The sequence below is a fragment of the Ursus maritimus genome, unplaced genomic scaffold (assembly GCF_017311325.1).
Source record: "Ursus maritimus isolate PB19 unplaced genomic scaffold, ASM1731132v1 scaffold_27, whole genome shotgun sequence".
Lineage (NCBI taxonomy): Eukaryota > Metazoa > Chordata > Mammalia > Carnivora > Ursidae > Ursus > Ursus maritimus.
The window spans coordinates 586,093-611,659 of record NW_024425230.1 but is presented as its reverse complement, the minus strand read 5'-3'; the positions used below and the strand labels follow the sequence as shown (position 1 = coordinate 611,659).

General features: G+C 41.7%; 1 protein-coding gene across 1 annotated transcript in view; it reads right to left on the bottom strand.

The window, feature by feature from the left end:
• OCA2 (OCA2 melanosomal transmembrane protein) overlaps positions 1-25,567 on the bottom strand; it is a 456,357-nt gene extending 430,790 nt beyond the window's left edge. The window contains exon 1 of the mRNA XM_008706322.1: positions 25,468-25,567. The gene's annotated coding sequence lies outside the window, so the exon portion shown is untranslated. The remainder of the gene's footprint in view (positions 1-25,467) is intronic.

The following is a 25,567-nucleotide window of genomic DNA, read 5'->3' as shown; positions in this document are numbered from 1 at the left end:
ACTTTACATCAAAAACCAGGGATGTACTGTATGGTGACTAACATAATATAATAAAAAATATTTTAAAAAAAGAATACAGAAAAAACATTGATAAACTAGGATATTTTTCTTGAAATGAATATATACAGAGCATATGCATAGAACAGAAGACCAAAAAGACCAGCCTCCAAAACATGACTACCTCTGGGTGGTGATGGCTTTCTCCTTTATTTCTGTGTATGCTATGGTTTTATGGGTTTTTGCATCCAGCAAATTAATACTTTTGCAATGAGAAAATAATAATACCTATTATAAAAATGAGAACAATTACTCATTGAAAGTAATTCAAGTAATTGAAAGTAAAACTGAAAGGTTATGGGGTCTTACTCTTTGGATTATATTTCTAACCATTAACATTTTATTCTTTTAATTTGCCAGGATCCCATTACCCCAGCAATGATCTTTGATTTGCAGCAGGATGTTTTGTTATCAAGGGTTGCTATGAAGCCAAAATTCATCATGAGCTTTGGTTGAGCAGGATTTGTAACATTGAGAAGCAATGTACATGACTATAGGTAGAATGGGTACAATACGTGGGCCCACCACTATTTGTGACTCACTCATCAGTAAGGAGAAGGCAGAGTGTTAGTAGAATGTGCCTGTATCAAAAAGTAAAGTAAAAAACATTTAAGTTAGTTTCATGCAATGTTTCCATTGTCTAGTAAGAACAAAATCCACATGCATGGATGAACTGCAGAATACAAATTGTACAACTTTCCTGATTCTACCCACAAGTTAAACGCTAAAGTGAAGGAGTGCTGTAGTACAGTATCGAGAGTAGAGGAGACCTACAGGAATGTGTTATTTCATTAGAACCAACCCACCCTACAGATATACAAAGGGTTTTGAGGGATACTATAAACAACTTTATACCAACACATTATATAACGCAGATGAAAAAATTCCAAAAAGACACAGTTACCAAAATTGATTCAAAAAGAAATAGAACATCTGACAAGATTTACCTACTCAAAAAGAAAAGTCCAGGCCCAGATGGCTCCACTGGTGAATTCTATCAGCTATTTAAAGAAGAACACCAATCCTACACAAACTTTTTCAGAGAACAGAGGAGGAGGGAAACACGTTGCAACCCAATCTATTAAGGCCAATATTGTCCTGATACCAAAACCAGACAGAGCTATCACAAGAAAGGAAAGCCATATAAATAAATAAATAAATAAATAAATAAATAAATAAATAAATAAATAAATTTTAAAACACAAACTTAAAGTTTCAAAGAAATACTATTCATGAAAATAGATGCAAAAATCCTTAACAAAATATTAGGAAACCAAATCCTGCCAACGTATAATAAAGATCACACATTGTGAACAATTGTGATTTGTTCAGGAATGCAAAGTGAGTTTAATATCCAAAACCTGATTCCTGAAATATAGTATATTGACTAAACAACAAAACACACAAAAAGCATTTGACAAAATCCAACACCCGTTCAAAAAATTTCAAAAAAAAAATTTATATTTGCATTTAAAATGATGCTTCACAATAACGATATATGATGACTTTCATGCTAATCATTTAGATTTTTAATTTTTCCTTACTTAGAATAACGATAGTAAGTAGCAATTTTAAAATACTGTGACAAGTCAAGAAAGGGCTATGAAAGAAGGAAAAAGCTTTATATTTTAGTATTGTTAACATCACTTTTTTCCTGCCTTTTGAACAAGAAGCCCTACATTTGCATTTTTCACAGGACTCCACAAATCATGTAATTAGTCCTGCAGACAGTTTGGAAAGGTCTTCTCCTTATTTTCCACTGCCATCTTCTCCCCTCCCTAAAGTACTCCAGCTGCTTCATAGAACATGCCATTGGAATGCCCCACCAATCCCTTACTACAACTATCTATATTCCTGGCCCTGTCTCTTCATTCTTTGAAGATCTGAGTCCTAGCTTGTGATCCACTTTCTCTTACCTCTATAACCCAAGGCTCTCTATCACTCTTGTAATATATTGGTTTCAACAACTACAGAGATGATGCTTCCCACCACCTAGGCTCTCAGTTATGTGATCACTTCACTGGCAAGGAGCTTGTCTGCTTCCATATCAGCCAAACACCCCCTGTCCCCACTCCCCTTCCCAGCTGAGATTCCATAGTCCAGGAAACACTCTCCGCTTATTTGCCCCAAGTCATTATGTCAAGCTCACTTGATGTGTGAGTTTTCTACTGCTGCATAACAAATTACTATAAAATCAGTAGCTTAGAACAAGACGTTTATAATCTCAGAGTTTCTGTGGGTCCAGGGCTGGAGCAGGCTTTGCTGGATCATTTACTTAGGATCTCAAGTTGTGATCAGGTTGTGTTCTCATCTAGAGGCTCAACTAGGGGAAAAAAATCTGTTTCAAATATGACTCAATGTTGGCAAAATCCAATTCCTGGTGCTACAGAACTGAAGGCCCTGGCTTCTTGCTAGCAATTGACTAGAGACCACACTGAGCTCTCAGAAGCCACCCTCACCTTCTACAGGCTTCCTGCAGTTTTGTGCCATGTGGAATCCCCAAACATGTCTGTTCACTTCATCAAGAACAATGACAGTCTCCAAAGTGAGTCAACTAGCAAGGCAAAATTTTACATAATGTAACACAACCACAGGACTGACATCCCATCCACCATCTTTGCCATATTCTATTGGTTGGAAGCAAGTCACAGGTCCTAACCTTACTCAGGGGAGGGGATCACACAAGGGCATGACCACCAGACAATGAGGATCATGGGGGCTACCCCGGGGTCTTTCCGCCACCCATGACAAAATTCAAAACAGTGGCTTTCCTGCCCTGTGCCACCATCCAAGCAGCTGACTGTAGCCATGGAGAACCCTCTGTGGTCCTGACATTCCCATATGACCTCCATATGCAATGTTCCCACTGGGTCCTAGAACTGCCCAGTGATTTTAACACATCTCCCAAGGCAATTGTCACTCCTGTTCTCCTCCACATCCCTCCTCTAACACCCATAAGTCCTCCTTCCTTTTCAATCTCACCTGTTGCCTTTGCCTCTTCCTTCCTTCACTAACTGAATCAGCCAGGGTTCAAGAAGGAAATAGAAGCTTCTCTGAATACCTAATCATAAAAACTGGTTACACAGGAGATGGACATGGTGAGATACTAACCAGAGGCTAGAGATTAGCAGAAGCAGAAAAATTTCCAACCCAGCATAGCCGAGGAGCAGAGGGAGAAGATGAGGGCAGAAACTATGCTAAGCCTTTCTGGAAGAAGCTGTAGCCCCAGAAGAGATGCCCCCCAAAGCAGAGTGGAATGTGGAGAAGTACCAGCTTTCCCCCTGTACCTCCTTCAATCTCCCAGTAGAGCTTCCCAAACTCAGCGGGAAGGTGCTGACCTGGGAGCCCAAGCAGGAGCCAGAAACTGAGATTTAGAGATGAGTAAAGTGAGGGTGATGAATGTCTCCAAGAGCAAAAGTCCCAGGATTGACACACTGTCAAAACTGGAAGGAATGAGAATAAAATGTCCAGCCTCCCAAGTACACACCTGCCTGCAACCCTACTGGGTACACTGGAACCCACCCACTCTCACCTACTCAGACTGTGTTATTGCAATTCTCCTCTCCTGAATCATTCAGGCCACCATGAAAACATAAAGTGATATCAGCTGATGCTAAAAAGATACATTTCCAGGAGGAGTTAAGATGGTGGAGGATTAGAGGAATCCTAAGCTTGTCTTGTCCCTCAAATACAGCTAGATTTCAAATCATTCTGAGCACCTGAAAGAGAGCACGGTATCAGAACTTTTAAAAGTTGGCTACAGTAGGGGACATTCCTGGCTTAAAGGTACTCAGATGGTGAAGCAGGGCAGAATCCCAGGTGTGACACCATGGTCTCAGGATCCCCTTGGTCATAAGAAGAATGGGTGGTGCCTAAGTGCTGCACTGTTCCCAGGCATAGGAGCATGGAAGCTGGCTGAGAACAGAGAATCTAGGTGCTGGCTCTCTGCTCTGTGTTGCCATAAACTGTGAACCACTGTGTAGTGAGGCGACCTTTCCTGGGACAGGCCCAGCAAATGGCAGAAGCATGGGGAGACACTCCTCAGGAGGAACAATGCAGGCCCATGCCACAGGAGTCCCTAAAAGTTGTAGTTTTGAAACTCAGTCACACACTTGAAATAAAAAAGCTCAGATACAGGCAGCGTGAGCACAGGGTTCTGACGAAACCAGGGAGACAAGAATGACTGATTGCTCTTCTCTGAGGGCTCACTAAAGAGTGGAGGGTGTGATTTTTGAGCTCCAGGGCTAGAAAATGGGGTGCCACCATATTCATCCTGCCCATCAGTGCTGAAAGACTTTAGGGAGCAAAAATGCTCCACCTAGTGGAGTCTGGAGCCACTTACACCAAGCCATGCTTCCTTATGCTCTGGAGGCACATTTCCACTACTACAAGTCCACCTGAGAATCAGCACAACAGACCCCTTCCCCAGAGGACTGGCACAAACAACTTACTCACACAAAGTTTACTGATCATAGAGGGATGCAAAGATTCAGGTCTAGGGAAAAATATCTAGCCTCCTTTGTACTTTTATTCTTTATTATTATGGGTATTTTTTCATTTATTTTCTTATTTTCTCAGTTTTTTATATTAACTTCTAATTTTTATTTTTATATTTTTTTGGTTAACTTCAGTAAATAATTTTTTTTCTGACGTAAAGTTCGATGATTCACTAGTTGCGTATAACACCCAGTGCACCATGCAATACCTGCCCTACTTACTACCCATCACCGGTCTATCCCATTCCCCCACCCCCCTCCCCTCTGAAGTCCTCAGTTTGTTTCTCAGAGTCCATAGTTTCTCATGTTTCATTCCCCCTTCTGATTACCCCCCTTTTTTTATCCCTTTCTTCCCCTACTGATCTTCCTAGTTCTTGTGTTCCATAGATGAGAGAAATCATATGATAATTGTCTTTCTCTGCTTGACTTATTTCACTTAGCATTATCTCCTCCAGTGCAGTCCGTGTTGCAGCAAATGTTGAGAACTCGTTTTTTCTGATAGCTGAGTAATATTCCATTGTGTATATGGACAACAACTTCTTAATCCAGTCATCTCTTGAAGGGCATCTAGGTTCCTTCCACGATTTGGCTATTGTGGACAATGGTGCTATGAACATTGGGGTGCATATGGCCCTTCTCTTTACTACATCTGTATCTTTGGGGTAAATACCCAGTAGTGCAATGGCTGGGTCATAGGGTAGCTCAATTTTTAACTTTGTAAGGGACCTCCACACTGTTTTCCAGAGTGGCTGTACCAACTTGCATTCCCACCAAAAATGTAGGAGGGATCCCCTTTCTCCACATCCTCTCCAGCAATTGTTGTTTCTTGCCTTGTCAATTTTTGCCATTCTAACTGGCATAAGGTGGTATCTTAGTGTGGTTTTGATTTGAATTTCCCTGATGGCTAATGATTTTGAACATTTTTTCATGTGTCTGTTAGCCATTTGTATGTCATCATTGGAAAAGTGTCTGTTCATATCTTCTGCCCATTTTATGATTTGTTTATTTGTTTCTCGTGTATTGAGTTTGAGAAGTTCTTTGTAGATCTTGGATATCGGTCTTTTATCTGTAGTGTCATTTGCAAATATATTCTCCCATTCTGTGGGCTGCCTCTTATTTTTTGACTATTTCCTTGGCTGTGCAGAAGCTTTTTATCTTGATGAAGTCCCATAAGTTCATTTTCTCTTTTGTTTCTCTTGCCTTTGGAGATGTGTCATGAAAAAAGTTGCTGTGGCCAATGTCGTAGAGGTTGCTGCCTATGTTCTCCTCTAGAATTTTGATGGATTCCTGTCTCACATCGAGGTCTTTCATCCATTTGGAGTTTATCTTTGTGTATGGTGTGAGAGAGTGGTCAAGTTTCATTCTTTTGCATGTAGCTGTCCAATTTTCCCAGCACCATTGATTGAAGAGACTGTCTTTTTTCCACTGGATGTTTTTTCCTGCTTTATCAAAGATTAGTTGCCCAAAGAGCCGAGGGTCCATTTCTGGTTTCTCTATTCTGTTCCATTGGTCTATGTGTCTGTTTCTGTGCCAGTACCATGCTGTCTTGGTGATCACAGCTTTGTAGTATAGCTTGAAATCAGGCAACAAGATGCTCCTAGCTTTGTTTTTCTTTTTCAACATTTCCATTGAGATTCGGGGTGTTTTCTGATTCCACACTAATTTTAGGATTGTTTCTTCCCCATTTTGAAAAATGTCATTGGTATTTTGATCGGGATGGCATTGAAAGTATAGATTGCTCTGGGTAGCATAGACATTTTAACTATGTTTATTTTTCCAATCCATGAGCGTGGAATATTTTTCCATCTTTTTCTGTCTTCATCAATGTCTTTCATCAGTGTTTTGTAGTTTCTAGAGTATAGATCCTTTACCTGGTTAAGTTGATTCCCGAGATTATCTTATGGTTTTTGGTGCTATTGTAAATGGGATGGATTCCCTAATTTCTCTTTCTTCAGTCTCGTTATTCGTGTATAGAAATGCAACTGATTTCTGAGCATTGATTTTGTATCCCACTACATTACTGAATTGCTCTATAACTTCTAATAGTTTGGGCGTGGATTCTTTTGAGTTTTCCATATAGAGTATCATGTCATCTGCAAAGAGAGACATTTTGACTTCTTCTCTGACGATTTGGATACCTTTGATACCTTTTTGTTTTCTGATTGCTGTTGCAGGGACTTCTAGTACTATATTGAATAATAACGGTGAGAGTGGGCATCCTTGTCGTATTCCTGATCTTAAGGGAAAGGCTTCCAGCTTTTCCCCTCTGAGTATAATATTTGCTGTAGGCTTTTCATAGATGGCTTTTATGCTGTAATTCTCAATTTTGAGGGGGTCTTTGCCTGGTTTGGGGATCAAGGTAATATTGGCCTCATAGACTGAGTTTGGTAGCTTTCCTTCTGTTTCTATTTTTTGAAATAGCTTTAGGAGAATAGGTATTATTTCTTCTTTGAATGTTTGGTAGAATTCCCCAGGAAAACCGTCCGGGCCTGGAGTTTTGTTATTTGGAAGGTTGTTTATCACTGACTCAATTTCTTCATAATTAATTGGCCTGTTTAAGAAATCAATTTCTTCCGGTTTCAATCTCCGGTAGTTTATAGGTTTCCAGGAAGGATTCCATCTCTTCCAGATTGCTTAATTTATTGGCATATAGCTGTTGATAAAAATTTCTAATAATCCTTCCAATTTCAATGGTGTTCCTTGTGACCTCTCCTTTTTCATTCGTAATTTTAATAATCTGGGTCCTTTCTCTATTCTTTTAGATAAGTCTTGCCAGTGGTCTGTCAATTTTATTGATTCTCTCAAAGAACCAGCTTCTAGTTTTGTTGATCTGCTCTACTGTACTCCTGGTTTCTAACTCATTGATTTCTGCTCTAATCTTGGTCAAATGCTTCCTTGTGCATGGATTAGGCCTGTCCCTCTGTTGCTGTTCTAGCTTCTTGAGGTGAGAATATAAAAACTGCATTTTTGATTTTTCTATTCTTTTGAGTGAGGCTTGGATGGCTATGTATTTCCCCCTTACGACTGCCTTTGCAGTATCCCATAGGTTTTGGACTGTTGTGTTTTCATTCTCGTTGGTCTCCATAAATTGCTTAAATTGATTTTTGATTTCCTGGTTTATCAAATCATTCTGGAACAGGATGGTTCTTAGTCTCCAAGTGTTTCAGTTTCTTCCAAATTTTTCCTTGTGGTTGAGTTCAATTTCAAAGCATTGTGGTCTGAGAATATGCAGGGAATAATTTCAGTCTTTGGTATCGGTTGAGACCTGTTTTGTGTCCCAGAACATGGTCTATTCTTGAGAATGTTCCATGGGCATTAGAATAGAATGAATATTCTTTGGTTCTGGGGTGTAGTGTTCTATATATATCTATGAGGTCCAACTCATCTAGTATGGCATTCAAAGTTCTTCTTTCTTTGTTGATTTTCTGCCTAGGTGATCTATCTATTGCTGATATTGGAGTGTTGAGGTCCCCTACTATTAATCTATTATTATTGATATGTCTCTTTATTCTGGTTAAGAGTTGGCTTGTGTATCTTGCTGCTCCCCTGTTGGGGGCATATATATTTATAATTGTCATATCCACTTGTTGGATATATCCTTTGAGAATAATATAGTGCCCTTCTGTATCTCTAACAATAGTCTAGTTTAAAATCCAATCTGTCTGATATGAGAATTGCTACCCCAGCTTTCTTTTGAGGTCCATTGGCATGAAAAATGGTTTTCCATCCCTTCACTTTCAGTCTGGATGTATCTTTAGGTTCAAAATGAGTCTCTTCTAGACAGCAAATGAATGGATCATGTCTTTTTATCCAATCTACAACCCTGTGGCATTATGGGAGCATTTAAGCCATTTACATTGGACTGATTATTGAGAATTATGATTTTAATGATGTCATGTTGCCAGTAAAGTCTTTGTTTCTATAGATTGTGACTTTCTGTTCTCTATCACTCTTGGGGCTTTTTTTTTTTAAGATGTTATTTATTTATTCGACAGGATAGAGACGGACAGTGAGAGAGGGAACACAAGCAGGGGGAGTGGGAGAGGAAGAAGCAGGCTCATAGCAGAGGAGCCTGATGTTGGGCTCGATCCCATAACGCTGGGATCACACCCTGAGCCGAAGGCAGACGCTTAACCGCTGTGCTCACCCAGGCGCCCCTGCTCTTGTATCTTCCTGCATCTTAGGCTGATTCCTTGGGTATTCCGGATGGTCTGGTACCTATCCAGCTCGACTCAGGGGATCAGCTGAACAAGGGGACCCCTACTCCTCCACCATCTTAACTCCTCCCCCCCATAGTAGCTTTTAAACTTGTATCTTTTCAAACTTATATTCTTTATAGTTATACACTTTATTGTAGTTTTTCTTTCACTATTCAACTTTTTTATATATATATATAAAAGTTTTACTTTCCTTGTAATTTTGGGAAGTAGTGTCCTCTAACAAACAGACCAAAAAACACCCAGTAATAACTAAAACACCCTTTTTCTCCACACTGAGAGATTATAGACCCCCTTCCCCTCTCCCCTTTTTTTAATTTTTCTTAGTCTTTTAACTTTATTCTTGTGTTTCATTTTGGATTTATTTTTCGGTGGTGGCTTCTGACAATGCCGGATTTTGCTAAGGTGCATATTGCTTGGGTCTTGGTTGATATTTTGGACTCTGCTCATTCACTCAACCATCCCTCAACAGAATGACTAGGAGGAGGAACTCTCAATACAGAAAAGAACCAGAGAAAATGTCCTCTCCCACAAACTAATGGATATGAATATAAGCAAGATGTCAGACATAGAATTCAGGATAGGAATCATAAAGTCAATAGCTTAGCTTTAAAAAGCATTAGTGACAATATAGAATCTCTAAGAGCAGAAATGAGATCAAATCAGGCCAAACTAAAAAATGCTACGAATGAGATGCAGTCTAAACTGGATACTCTAACAGCCAGGGTACATGAGGTAGAAGAGAGAATTAGTGATCTAGAAGATAAGCTGATGGAAAGGAAGGAAGTTGAGGAAAACAGAGATAGGCTACTAGTAGCACAAGAGAAAAGGGTTGGAGAGATTAATGATACCATGAAAAGTTCCAATATCAGAATTATTGGGATTCCTCTCCTACATTGTTGGTGGGAATGCAAGTTGGTACAGCCACTCTGGAAAACAGTGTGGAGGTCCCTTAAAAAGTTAAAAATTGAGCTACCCTATGATCCAGCCATTGCACTACTGGGTATTTACCCCAAAGATACAGACGTAGTGAAGAGAAGGGCCATATGCACCCCAATGTTCATAGCAGCAATGTCCACAATAGCTAAATTGTGGAAGGAGCCGAGATGCCCTTCAACAGATGACTGGATTAAGAATTTGTGGTCCATATATACAATGGAATATTACTCAGCTATCAGAAAGAACGAGTTCTCAACATTTGCTACAACATGGACGGCACTGGAGGAGATAATGCTAAGTGAAATAAGTCAAAGCAGAGAAAGACAACTTATCATATGATTCTCTCTCATCTATGGAACATAAGAACGGATGATCAGTAGGGGAAGAAAGGATAAAGAAAGGGGGGGTAATCAGAAGGGGGAACAAACACATGGAGACTATGGACTCAAGAAACAAACTGAGACTTCAGAGGGGGAGGGGGGTGGGGAATGGGATAGACCGGTGATGGGTAGTAAGGAGGGCACGTATTGCATGGTGCACTGGGTGTTATACACAACTAATGAATCATCGAGCCTTACATCGGAAACCGGGGATGTACTGTATGGTGACTAACATAATATAATAAAAAATCATTAAAAAAAATAAAATTAAAATAAATAAATAAATAAAAACAGAATTAGGATTCTGGAGAAAAAAAAATTATTGGGATTCCTGAGGGTGTGCAGAGACAAAGAGGGCTAGAAGGTATATTTCAGCAAATCGTAGCTGAGAACTTCCCTAATCTGGGAAAAGAAACAAGCATTCAAGTCCAAGAGGCAGGGAGGATTGCTACCAAAATCAATAAAAAGGGATCAACACCCCAACCTATAATAGTGAAGCTTCCAAATTTTACAGCCAAGGAAAGAATCCCAAGAATAGCGAGGGAGAGGAGGTTCCTTCCATATGGATGGAGGAACATCAGAATAACATCAGACCTGTCCACAGAGACCTGGCAAGCCAGAAAGGGCTGACAAGACATATTCAGGGTACTAAATGAAAAGAACATGCAGCCAAGAACATTTTATCCAGCAAGGCTGTCATTCAGGATGGGTAGGATGATAAAGACATTTCAGGACAGGCAGAATCTGAAAGAACATGAGACCAGCAAGCCAGCCATGTAAGAAATATTAAGGAGGATTTTGTAAGGGAAGGGAGACCCCAAGAGTCACATAGACCAGAAAGAAACAGAGAAAATCTATAGAAACAGGGACGTTACAGGCAATACAATGGGACTACATTCATGTCTTTCAATAGTTCCTCTGAATGCAAATGGGCTGAATGCTCCCATGAAAAGACACAGGGTTTCAGATTGGATAAAAAAGCAGGACCCATCTATATGTGGTTGACAAGACACCCATTTTAGACCTAAAGATGCCTCCAGATTGAAAGTGAGGGGTGGAGAACTATGTACCATGCTAAGGGGCCTCAAAAGAAAGCTGGGGAAGCAATCCTCATAACAGACAAATTCGATTTTAAACTAAAAACAGTAGAAAGAGTTGTAGAGGGACACTATATCATACTTAAAGGGTCTATCCAACAAGAAGATCTAACAATTGTAAATATCTATGCCCCCAACATGGGAACAGCCAACTGCATAAGACAACTGTTAACCAAAATAAAGAATCATATTGATAATAATCCATTAATAGTAGGAGACCTCAACACTCCACTCTCAGTAATGGACAGATCATCCAAGCAGAAGATAAACAAGGAAACAAGAGCTTTGAATGACATGTTGGACCAGATGGACTTCGTAGATATATACAGAACATTCCATCCTGAAACAACAGAATACTCATTCTTCTCGAGTGCACATGGAACTTTCTCCAGAATAGACCAAATACTGGGTCACAAATCAGGTCTCAACTGATACCAAAAGACTGAGAATATTCTCTGCCGATTTTCAGACCACAATACCTTGAAACTGGAACTCAACCACAAGAAATTTGGAAGGAATTCAAACATTTGGAAGTTAAAGAGCATCCTGCTCAAGAATGATTGGGTCAACCAGGAAATTAAAGGAGAACTTAAACAATTCATGGAAACTAATGAGAATGAAAACACTTCAGTCCACAACCTATGGGATACTGAAAAGGCTGTCCTAAGGGGGAAATACATAGCCATCCAAGCCTCACAAAAAAATAGAAAAATCCCAAATGCACAAGTTAACCTTACACCTAAAGGAGCTGGAGAAAGAATGGCAAATAAAACCTAAACCAGCAGGAGAAGAGAAATAATAAAGATTAGAGCAGAGATCAATGAAACAGAAACCAGAAAAACAGTATAACAGATCAACGAAACTAAAAGCTGGTTCTTTGAAAGAATTAATGACTGATAAACCTCTGGCCAAACTTATCCAAAAGAAAAGAGAAAGGACCCAAATTAATAAAATCATGAATGAAAGGGGAGAGATCACAACTAACACCAAGGAAAGAGAAACAATTATTTGAAATTATTACCACCAATTATATCCCAACAAACAAAGCAACCTGGAAGAAATGGATGCCTTCCTGGAAACCTATAAACTACCAAGACTGAAACAGGAAGAAATAGATTTTCTGAATAGACCAATAACCAGTAATGAGATTGAAGCAGTGATCAAAAGCCTCCCAAGAAACGAGAGTCCAGGGCCAGATGGCTCCCCAGGAGAATTCCACCAAACTTCTAAAGAAGAAATCATGCCCATTCTACTGAAGCTGCTTCAAAAAATAGAAATAGAAGGAAAACTTCCAAACTCATTTTATGAGGCCAACAGTACTCTGATCCCAAAACTAGACAAGGATCCCATCAAAAAGGAGAATTACAGACCAATATCTCTGATGAACATGGATGACAAAATACTCAACAAAATCCCAGCCAATAGGCTCCAACAGTACATTAAAAGGATTATCCACCAGGATATCCAGGATTATTCAGCACTCCCATCCAGGTGGGATTTATTCCTGGGATGAAAGTGTGGCTCAACAGTCAGAAATCAGTCAATGTGATAGAGCACATTAATAAAAGACAAGACAAGAACCATATGATCCCCTCAATTGATTTAAAAAAAAGTATTTAACAAAATACACCACCCTTTCCTGATTAAAACTCTTTGGAGTGTGGGGATAGAGGGTACATTCCTCAATTTCATAAAATCCATCAATGAAAAGCCCACAGGAACCTGACCTTAAGGTCAGGAACACACCAAGGATGTCCACTCTCACCATATTGTTCAACATAGTACTAGAGCAATCAGACAACAAAAAGAAAGAAAAGGCATCAATTTGGCAAAGAGAAGATAAACTCTCTCTTTGCAGATGACATGATACTTTATGTGGAAAACCCAAAAGACTCCACCCCCAAAATTACTAGAACTCATACAGCAATTCAACAATGTGGCAGGATACAAAAATCAATGCACACAAATCAGTTGCTTTCCTATACACTAACAATGCAACTGAAGAAAGAGAAATTAAGGAATATAGTCCATTTATAATAGCACCTAAAACCATAAGATACCTAGGAATAAACCTAACCAAAGAGGTGAAGGATCTATACTCTAAAAACTACAGAACACTTATGAAAGAAATTGAGGAAGACACAGAGAGATGGAAAAATATTCCATGCTCATGGATTGGAAGAATAAATATGGTGAAAATGTCTATGCTGCCCAGAGCAATCTACACTTTCAATGGAATTCCTATCAAAATACCATTGACATTTTTCACAGAGCTGGAGCAAACAATCCTAAAATTTGTATGGAACCAGAAAAGACCCCAAATTGCCAAAGGAATGTTGAAAAAGAAAAACAAAGCTGGGGGCATCACAATGCCTGACTTCAAGCAATATTACAAAGCTGTGATCACCAAGACAGCATGGTATTTGCACAAAAACAGACACATAGATCAATGGAACAGATAGAGATTGCAAAAATGGACCCTCGACTCTATGGTCAACTAATGTTCGACAAAGCAGGAAAAAAACATCTAGTGGAAAAAAAGGACAGTCTCTTCAGTAAATGGTGCTGAGAAAATTGGACAGCCACATGCAGAAGAATGAAACTCAACCATCCTCTTACACCATACACAAATATAAACTCAAAATGGATGAAAGACCTAAATGTGAGACAGGAATCTGTCAAAATTGTAGAGGAAAACATAGGCAGTAACCCCTTTGACATCAGCCACAGCAACTTCTTTGAAAATACATCTCTAAAGGCAAGGGAAACAAAAGTAAAAATGAATTTTGGGGACTTCATCAAGATAAAAGCTTCTGCACAGAAAAGGAAACAGTCAACAAAACAAAGAGGCAACCCATGGAATGGGAGAAGACATTTGCAAATGACATTACAGATAAAGGGTAGTGTCCAAATCTATAAAGAATTTCTCAAACTCAACACACAAAAAACAAATAATTCAGTCAAGAAATGGGCAGAAGACATGAACAGACAGTTCTCCAAAGAAGACATAAAAATGGTTAACAGACATTGAAAAAATGTTCAACATCATTAGCTATCAGGGAAATACAAATCAAAACCACATTGAGATACCACCTTACGCCAGTTAGAATGGCAAAAATGGACAAGGCAAGAAACAACAAATGTTGGAGAGGATGTGGAGAAAGGGGAACCCTCTTACACTGTTGGTAGGAATGCAAGTTGGTACACCCACTTTGGAAAACTGTGTGGAGGTTCCTCAAGATGTTAAAAATAGAGCTACTCTATGATCCAGCAATCACACTACTAGGTATTTACCCCAAAGATACAGATGTAGTGAAAAGAAGGGCCATTTGCACCCCAATGTTCATAGCAGTTCATAGCACATGCACCCCAATGTTCATAGCAGCAATGTCCACAATACCCAAACTGTGGAAGGAGCCGAGATGCCCTTCAACACATGAATGGATAAAGAAGATGTGGTGCATATATACAATGGAATGTTACTCAGCCATCAGAAAGGATGAATACCCACTATTTGCATCAACATGGATGGAACTGAAGGGGATTATGCTAAGTGAAATAAGTCAAGCAGAGGAAGACAATTATCAAATGGTTTCACTCATATGTGGAACATAAGGAATAGCACAGAGGACCATAGAGGAAGGGAGGGAAAACTGAAGGGGGAGAAATCAGAGAGGGAGACAAACCATGAGAGACTCTGGGCTCTGGGGAAAAAACTGAGGGTTACAAAAGGTAAGGGGTTGGGGGGATGTGTTAATTGTGTGACGGGCATTAAGGAGGGCATGTGTTGTGATGAGCACTGAATGACATATGCAATAATGAATCATTGAGCACTACATCAAAAACTAATGATGCACTATATGTTGGCTAACTGAACATAATTTTTTAAAAAAATCCAGAGTAGCCATACTTACATCAGACAAACAAGGTTTTAAACCAAAGACTGTAACAAGAGATGAGACAGGGCATTATATCATAATTAAAGGGTCATCAAGAAGATCTAACAAGTGTAAATATTTATTCCCCCAATGTGGGAGCACCCAAATGAATGAAATCAGTAAATAAAAAACATAAGGAAACTCACTGATAATAATACAGTTATAGTAGGGGACTTTAACGCCCTACTTACAGCGATGGACAGATCATCTAAGCAGAAAACCAACAAGAAAAAAATGGCTTTAAATGACACACTGGACCACATGGACTTAACAGACATATTCAGAACATTTCATCCTCAAGCAGCAGAATACACATTCTTTTCCTTTTTTAAGGTTTATTTATTCGTTTTAGAGAGAGAAAGATAGAGCATGTAGGGGGAAGGGGCAGACGAAGTGGGAGAGAGAGAATCTCAAGCAGACTCCCTGCTGAGTGCAGAGCCCAACATGGGGCTCCATTCCACGACCCTGACATGGTGACCTGAGCCAAAAATCAAGAGTCTAAGTCCTAACCAATTGAGCCAACCATGTGTCCCTACGCATTCTTTTCTAGTGCACATGGAATATTCTCCAGAATATATCACATACTAGGTCACAAATCAGCCCTCAACAAATACAAAAAGACAGATCATGCTGTACATATTATCAGACCACAGAACTACAAATCTTGAAGTCAACCATAAGAAAAAATTTGGAAAGACCACAAATACATGGAGGTTAAAGAAGATCCTACTAAAGGCTGAATATGGGAAACAGGGTGCAGCCAGAAAGGGGGCTGCCCCCTCACCCATCATGCAACACATGTTCATGGGGAACCTGGTGCTAAACCATTTGTAGACAACCTGCTTCTGGATCCGGGTTTTGTATGTAGCAAGGCAGTTCCCATGCTGTGATCTATTGAAAGTCAGGCCCTCAAACAAAGGTTTGTAAAAGAAGAGGGAAAAAAAAAAAAGGAAAAAGGAAAAAAAGAATGAATGGGTTAACCAGGAAATTAAAGAAGAAATGAAAAAAATACATGGAAGAAAATAAAAATGAAAATACAACAGTCCAAGCCTTTCAGATGTAGCAAAGACAGTCATAAAAGGGAAGTATATTGCAGTACAGGCCCACCTCAAGAAGCAAGAAAAGTCTCAAATACACAACTTTACCTCACACCTAAAGGAGCTAGACAAGGAACAAATAAAGTGTAAAGCCAGCAGAAGAAGGGAAATATAAAGAGTAGAGCAGATCAATGATATAGAAATTAAAAAAAAAAAGAACAATAAGCAGGAGCTGGTTCTTTGAAAGAATTAATAAAATTGACAAGCCCCTAGCCAGACTTATGAAAAAAAAAAAAGAGGAAGGACCCAAATAGATAAAATCGTGAATGAAAGAAAAGAGATCACAGCCAACACCACAGAAATACAATTTTAAGAGAATACTATGAAAAAGTATATGCCAAGAAACTAGGCAATAGGGAAGAAATGGACAAATTCCTAGACACCTACAAGCTACCAAAACTGAAACAGGAATAAATAGAAAATTTGAACAGACCTATAACCAGCAAAGACATTGAATCAGTAATCAAAATTCTCCCAACAAACAATAGTCTATGTCCGGATGGTTTTCCAGAAGAATTCTACCAAACCTTTAAAGAAGCAATACCTATTCTTCTGAAAAAGTTCCAAAAAATAGAAATGGAAGGAAAACTTTCAAACTCATTCTACAAAGCCAGCATTAACTTGATTCCAAAACCAGACAAAGACCCCACTAAAAAGGAGAATTACAGGCCAATGTCTCTGATAAACATGGATGCAAAAATTCTCAATAAAATATTAGCAAATCGAATTCAACAGTACATTTTTAAAAGATGATTGATTGATGATTGATTGATTGATTGATTGATTTGAGAGAGATAGCACAAGCAGTGGGAGGGGCAGAGGGAGGAGCAGACTCCCTGCTGAACAGGGAGCCAGGGCTTGATTCCAGGACTCCACGATCATGACCTGAACCAAAGGCAGATGTTTAACAAACTGAGCCACCTAGGTGCCCCAAGAATTCAACAGTACATTAAAAGAATTATTCACCATGATCAAGTGGAATTTATTTCTGGGATCCTGGGGTGGTTCAACATTTGCAAATCAACCAATGTGACACACCACATTAATAAGAGAAAGAATAAGAACCATATGACCCTGCCAATAGATGCAGAAAAAGCATTTGACAAAATACAGCATCTTTTCTTGATTAAAACCCTCAACAAAGTAGGGATAGAGGGAACATACCGCAACATCATAAAGGCCATATACAAAAACCCACAGCTATGTTATCCTCAATGGAGAAAAACTGAGAGCCTTTCCCCAACAGTCATGAGCAAGACAAGGGTGTACACTCTCACCATTACTATTTAGCATAGTACTGGAAGTCTTAGCCTCAGCAGCCAGATAACAAAAATAAATCAAAAGCATCCAAACTGGCAAGGAAGAAGTCAAACTTTCACTATTTGCAGACGACATGATACTCTATGTAGAAAACCCAAAAGACTCCACCAGAAAAAAAAAAAGTGCTAGAACTCATACATGAATTCAGCAAAGTTGCAGGATATAAATCAATGTGCAGAAATCTGTTGCATTTCTATACACTAATAATGAAAACAGCAGAAAAAGAAATCAAAGAATTGATCTCATTTGCAATTGCACCAAAAACCATAAGATACCCAGGAATAAACCTAACTAAAGAGGTAAAAGATTTGTATTCTGAAAACTACAGAATGCTTATGAATGAAACTGAAGAGGACACAAAAACATGGAAAAGCATTCCATGCTCATGGATTGGGAGAACAAACATTGTTAAAAATTTCTATACTACCCAAAGCAATCCACAGATTTAATGCAATCCCTATCAAAATACAATCAGCATTTTTCACAGAGCTAGAACAAACAATCCTAAAATTTGTACAGAACCACAAAAGACCCTCAATACCCAAAGATTTTCTGAAAAAGAAAAACGAAACTGGAGGCATCACGATTCTGAATTTCAAGCTCTATTACAAAGCTGCAGTCATCAAGACAGTATGGTACTGGCACAAAAACAGACACATAGATCAATGCAACAGAATAGACAACCTAGAAGTAAACCCACAATCATATGGCCAATTAATCTTCAACAAAGCAAGAAATAATATGTAATGGGGAAAAGACAGTTTCTTCAACAAATGGTGTTGGGAAAACTGGTCAGCTACGTGCAGAAGAATGAAACTAGACGACTTCTTTATGCCATACACAGAACAAATTCAAAATGGATTAAAGACCTACATTTGAGACCTAAAACCATAAAAATCCCACAAGAGAACGCAGGCAGTAATGTCTCTGACATCGGCTAAAGGAACATTTTTCTAGATATATCTCTTGAGGAAAAGGAAATAAAAGTAAAAATAAACTATCAGGACTACATAAAAATAAAACCTTTTGCCCAGCAAAGGAAACAATCAACAAAACTAAAAGGCAACCTAGAGAATGGGAGAAGATATTTGTAAATATCCTTGTAAATATCTTTCTTTTTCAAAGAAGACATCCAGACAGCTAACAGACATATGAAAGATGTCCAACATTACTCATCATTAGAGAAATAAAAATCAAAACTACAATGAGATATCACCTCACATCTGTCAGAATGGCTAAAATCAACAACACAAGAAACCACAAGTGTTGGTGATGCTGTAGACAAAGGGGAACCTTCCGGCACTGTTGGTGGGAATGTAAACTGGTGCAACCACTCAGGAAAACAGTATGGAGTTTCCTCAAAAAGTTAAAAATAGAACTACCCTATGATTCAGTGATCACATTACTAGTTATTTACCAAAAAAACACAAAAACACTAATTCAAAGGGATACACACACCCCCAGTGTTTATAGCAACATTATTTAAAATAGAACAAATTATGAAAGCAGCCCAAGTGTCCATCTATAGACGAATGGATAAAAAAGTAGTATATATACAATGTAATATTATTCAGCCATAAAAAAGAAAGAAATCTTGCCATTTGCAACAACATGGATGCAGCTAGAGAGTATATGCTAAATGAAATAAGTCAGTCAGAGAAAGATAAATACCATGTAATTTCACTCATATGTGGAATTTAAGAAACAAAACAAATGAGCAAAGGGGGAAAAAGAGAGAGGGAGAGAGAGAAAGAAGAGACATAGACAAGCCAAGAAAAAGACTCTTAACTATTGAGACAAACTGATGGTTACCAGAGGGGAGAGGATTGAGGGGGTGGGTGAAATAGATGATGGGGATTAAGCAGTACACTTGTCATGATGAGCACAGGATGATGTGTGGAATTGTTGAATCACTACATTGTACAAATGAAACTAACATAACACCGTATGTTAACTATACTGAAATTTTAAAAATATATTTCTAATAATAATAATAATAATAAAGAATTCTCAAAACTCAACAGTAAGAAAAATTGAAAAATTAAACAAATACCAAATGAGAAAAAGTGCAAAGACAAGAAGAATCACTTCACTTAGGAGGATATACAGATAGTAAATGAGCACATGAGAAAATGTTCAACATCATTAGCCATTAGGGAAATGCAAATTAAAACTATAATGACATATCACTACACACTTATTGAGAACAGCTAAAATGAAAAAAATAGAGACAACAGCAAATGCTGACAGAGGATGTAGAGACTGGACCTCTCACACAGTGCTAGTGGGAATATAACACAGTATAGACCCTCTAGAAAGCAGTTTGACAGTTTCTTAAAACGTAACCATACAACCTAGCAATTAACCTAGCAATTGTCCTCCTGGACATTTATCCCAGCAGATAAATGAAACATATGTTCACACAAAAACCTGTACATGAATGTTCTCAGCAGCTCTATCCATAATCGTCCAAAACTGGAAAAGTTTGTCAATGGATGAGTGGTTAGCCGAACTATAGTACATCTATACCATGGAATCCTCCTTACCCTTAGAAAGGCACAACTAGTGATATGTGCAACAACTTGCATGGATCTACAGAGTGAAAGCACCGTGGGGAAAAAAAAAAAGGCAAAACCCAAAAGGCTATACTCTGTATGATTCCCTATGCACAGCATTTTTGAAATAACAAAGTTACAGAGATGGAGAACAGATTAGCGGTTGCTCGGGGTGAAGCAGGTGGTGCAGGCAGAAGGGCTGTGGGTGTGGCTGCAAAAGGGCTACATGAGGGGGGTCCTTGCAGTGATGGAAATTCTATCTTGACTGTGTCGATATGAATATCCTGGTTGTGATATTGTACCATAATTTTGCAAGATGTTACCATTGGAGGCAACTGGGTAAAAGAAACATGTAAATCTACCTCAGAATAAAAAATTTAATCTTTCTTCACAGAGTTTTCCAGCCACTACCCAATATTTCTCCTGCCCTTTATAGCACAACTTCTCAAAAACACTGTATTCACTTCCCCTTTCTTTCTTTCTTGAACCCGCTTCAACCAACCTCATGTCCCCTCAACCTGATGGGAAACAATCTAGTCAGGGCCACCTCTGATAACGTAGAAGCTCTGGCCCTTTCTCGGGTTCTCAGCAGCCTTCCCTGCACAGCCTTCTCTTTAAGTCTCAGGGCTCACTGAGGCTCTAGCTCTTCCTCATTCTCCTTTGCTGGCTCCTTCCACTCTTCCCAGCCTCTACCCTAGACCCACCCTCCCTAGAAGATCTCAGTCTACGCTTTAAATACTGGCCACTCTCTGAAGATGTCTATCTTTTGACCCAGCTAGCTCTGAGCTGAGTCTCCCACCCATGGTGAACTCTGTGCCCTGGCTCAGCTCTGCCCAGTCCTCTGCTCTTGTTCAGCCAGTTCCCCGGCCACCTTCTCAGGGTCACAACGGGCTCTGCTCACCCAGAGGTCTTTTTCTCTTACCTTTCTGATCCATTTCTTCTAAGCATATCTCAAATCCTGCTGCTTGCACCTCATCATTAATTTTCCCGCAGGTGGCTGGAACACTCCAGTCCCACAGTCTGTCCTCTGGGGGAACCCCAACACCCCAGCCCATGGACCACTCTCTCAGAACACCTTCCAACACTCCAGCCCACAATCTGTCCTCTGAGGACCCCAACCCATCCTCTAGAAATGCCCCCCCCCCCGAGTATCCCAGGCCACAGCCCATCCTCTGGGAAGACTCTCCCAACATTGTAGCCCATGGACTAACCTCTGGGAACACCCCCAGCACCCCACTCTGTGGCTGTACTTTTCTGGGACCCACAGTCTCAGCCTGGCCTCTCCCCACTGAGCCCAATATGTCTGACTTGCAGAGAGATGCCTGGGGCTCACCCCTAAAGATTCCACAGAGCCTGCCCTGAGCATTGGGCTGAGCTCAGACTGGGACAGATGCAGTCAGCAGAGGAGCTGCACCCCCTGAGACCCTGGATGCAGTTGTGTCCTAAGCAGGGACAGAGGTGGGAGAGCCACTATGTGAGGTCTGAGTGGTAACACAAGGGCAGGGCCCCTCTGCCAGCCCAGCCTCCACCATGTCTGAGCCCAGGCCTTTCCTTCTGAGAAAGATTCATACCAAAAGGACCAAATTGCCACCAATGTTTAGAAAAATATAGATATTATGGCTGACATTTCAAACCCCGTGGAATACTCCTGTCTTCCCACCTGGTCCTGAATGTGTCTGTCCTCTGGCTCTGCTTCCTTCCCCAGCAGTCTTGTAGCAGCACTTTCCCATCCCTCCAGGTCCTACAAGACCTACCTAGGCCCCTCCTGCCAAGGGCTTGGTCTGTCCTGCCACAGACTTGACACCCTACCCATGCCTTCCCTGGAGGCATAGCTGAAGCTCACCAACCCTGCGTCAGTCATGCTGTTTCGCCTTGCTGCTCCTCCTGCAAATGTGCCCACAGCACGGGGAGGAGCTCATTGGGAGGAGAGGTCTGGGTTCAAGGGTGGCCAGAGGCCAGGACTCAGTGCACAAGGGGAACAGGCTCCAACATCTGCCCCTACTGAGGAGGGAATGGAATTCTGCCTTTGGGCCCTTCTCAACGTGGTCCAGCAGTTGTTGTTAGTTGCTCTGACCTGAGGGTATGACTAGACAATTGAGGGGATGTAACAAAGGGGGGAGATCTGTGAGCTGTGTTCCCAGATGGTACAGCCAAGCTTGGGCACCCTCAGCCCCTTCTGATAGCTCTTGACAGCAGAACTTGGCTGGGGTTTTGCAGGCAGCTAGAGTTTGCTGACATTATGGAGCAGAGCTCAGGTTTGGTGCAAATGGGCTGGAGGCATGAGGGACAGGAAGCATGAGTACGACAGGGGTCCCAGGAACCTGCTCTCGGTGCCCCTCAGTCCAGCAAGCTGCACCTAAACAACTGTCTTTTCGGCACACTGCAATGCCTCCTGTCCTGAGGATTCGGTGCCGTTCCCTGCACAGGCATGCCAATTTGGAATACGGTACCTTCATAAATTTTAAGGACACTTTCCTTCAGGTTCTTTAATCACTTGACATTATACAATAATGAAAAGAGAAGAAGAAAAAATGTATATTGGCTGCTGTGAGACTCTTAACAAGAAATCATTCCGCAGCTAATGGTTTCCTCTTGTGGATAGTCTAAGGTCCTAAGAAAACACTCCAGTCATCCAATGTTCCTTTCCACGTTAAGCACTACCCACATCCAAAGCTTCACAGTTCAGAGCTGTTCAGGGGGCGGTGCCTCCAGGGGTGTGGCTGCCTCTGCAGGTAACGTTTGCAGGGTCTCGGCTCTGGGAGCTGGGTGCTCCTGCAGTAGGGTCTGTGTCTGCAGGGGCGTGGCCGTCTGTGGGGGCGGGGCTCGTCAGAGGTGTCTGAGTTCACTGCACTTTTTCTAGTTGATGAAGTCGGAAAAGGAGCAGGCACAGCCCCTAGCGGGTGGCCCCGGGGTTAGCCTCCTTCTCAGCTCGCTCCGCGAAAAGGCTCATGTGTCTCTGCAGTGAGTAGCACACTGCCCCACACCAGGCCAGCGCACACTCTGACCCTGTATCCCTTCAGGCGGGATTTGCAACATGTGAACTTGGGTAGAAGCTTCTAGCATTGTTTGCCCTTTTATGCTCTCCTTTTAAATAGTCTCCTAGCCTGTGACGAGAGTTGCCCTTCCTGTGCTGCGCCCAGGGAAGGTAACAAGTGGGTTGTGCTCAAAAGCACGCCCACGAGGCCTCCAGGGGCAGTGCCACCCTGCTGCAGTCTGGAAGTGGGCCGCCCACGACTGCCCCCTGCCTTGCGCCAGGCCCTGCCGCCAGCCCCCATTCGAGGGAAAGGCCGTCTCTTCTACCTGCACTTCAGGCTGTTCCCCTTATTCCTGTGTTGCTGTGTTGTTGACTTTCGTCCAACCTGCAAACCAGTTTGAAACCGTCCTTTGCCCCTCAAAAAACAGACTTGCCCTGGGGCGAGTCCTCACTACCGTCTCCCATGGAGCGTGCCTCCTGCTTCGCAGGGCACATCCGGCTGGGGCACCGAAACCACAGCAGTGCGGCACCACCGAGTGGCCGGAGAAGTCGGGCCCCACCGCGTGCAGGACTGGGTCACTCAGGCAGCACCAGTGCCCAGTGCGTGGGCGACTGTGTGGAGGAGCCCGCTCCCCAAGGGTGCGTCAGGGGGCATCCCAGGACGCACAGTAAAAGTGCCTCGGCAAGGTGGTGCAGCCGCCCACAGGAGCTAAGCAGAGAGACCTGGTCTGTGGGGGCTCTTCTACCTCCAATATACAGGGAAGAGGGAGAACTTGTGGAGCCGCACAACCGCTCACCCGTCCTCTGCAGGCCACCTCCTCTGAGCCACTACGTTATCCTTCCCTTTCTCTGGCCTTACATGTCTCCACTGCAGGCCCAACCTCTCCCCACAGCACCCCAACCCTCCCCCCAACCCCACCCTCTCCCCCACACCCTGGAGTTAAAAGGCTCTACTCCTCTTCCCTTTCCCAAGAGGCTTAGATCTCTCTGGTGGACAGGTGATGTCCCCAAGCTCCCCTCTGCAGCCTAGGTCACTATGTGCAGCTGCCTTCTTGTCTCCCCTGGTGTCTCAAAAGTGCTCACAAACCCGGAGCCTGAGGGCTGTCCTCACCCTGCAGACCCTTTACCTATGACGTGCCCCTGGACCCTGGCTGCACCCTCTCTCAGTGGGCAGGACTCAGCTAGCTACCACCCAATCCAGTGGTCTTTCCAAAATACACATCAGATCATATGTCCTCTGGCATAGAACCCTTCCCAGGTGTCCCAGGTGTAGGCACTGCTGCAATCTCCAGCCAGGGCTCTCCTTTCCTCCATAATTCCTGATGTTCCTCAGACCTCAGCTAACTTCAAAGAGGTCATGAACTTCTCAAAGAACAAAACCAGTATCAGTATTTGCTTTTCATCAGTATAATAAAATTTATGTTCCTAAATCACTTCCACTTTACATCTGGTGTGAACTGTACTCAAAAGTTTTTAAATTAAATTGCATAACAAGCAGTTTTTGTGCAGTACTTTACAGTTTATCTAGAGCTTTCACCTGCTGTTTTTAATGAGATTTAATCCTCATTAGCAATTATGAGAGTTGGTATCACCAGGAGCATTCAAGCTCCCAGCCCACAAGTCCTGCCCCAGGAGCCTGGACACAGACCCCATGCCACCCCTATAAGCAAACCTCAGGAATGGGAGTTCCTAGGCGGTTTAGGTTACAGTGGACTGCCTTGTATTCAGGAGATAACAACTGCCCACAACTGTAACAGCCTCCTGTTTGCTTTTCCTCACGATCACTGCACATTGTGGAGTTGTCACATCCCTAAGTCAGTGCCTGGGGGGTCACCTGGGGACTTCACAAGCAGTCCTGTGTGGTGGAATGCCAGGCACCTGCTGAACCCCTGGCCCAGATCTGGGTCTGTAAACACAAAAATGTCCACACACAGGGAAGCTTGTGCTTAATATCCATATCCTTGGAAGGAACTAGCAACATTAAATCCATTTACTCCGCTGTGTGTGGCCGCAGTGAAAAAAAGAGCCTCTGGGGGATTTAATGTCCCCCCCCCCTGGTGCATTCCATTGCACAGAAACGCCTGACTAGCGCTCACGTGTGTGTGAAGCCAGCGGTGGGAGCAGATGCCGCCCTGCAGTTCAAGCAGAACATTCGCTGGCTGAATACGTCCAAACTCCACCCAATATCCCCATGGCCCACCCGGTTTGTCCTGGGAACCTGCCTCTTCGTGAGCTGCTCCCATCAAATCCAGAAAATGCTTGGGAGTGAGCGCCCCGTGCTCATACCAACTACTCATTTCCCCACAGACGAACTTTCCTTGCTCCCTAAAGTAACAACTGAACACAGGATTATTAAAACCCTACCTGCTCCCCAGAACAGACAGGTTGGTTCCTCACCTCCTCTCTCCCCACTGGCCTGAAGACTTGATCTTTCTCAACAAAAGTGAAGTTGTAAAGTCCAAACTGATAGCTTCGGAGCGCTGAGTGGAGAGCAATG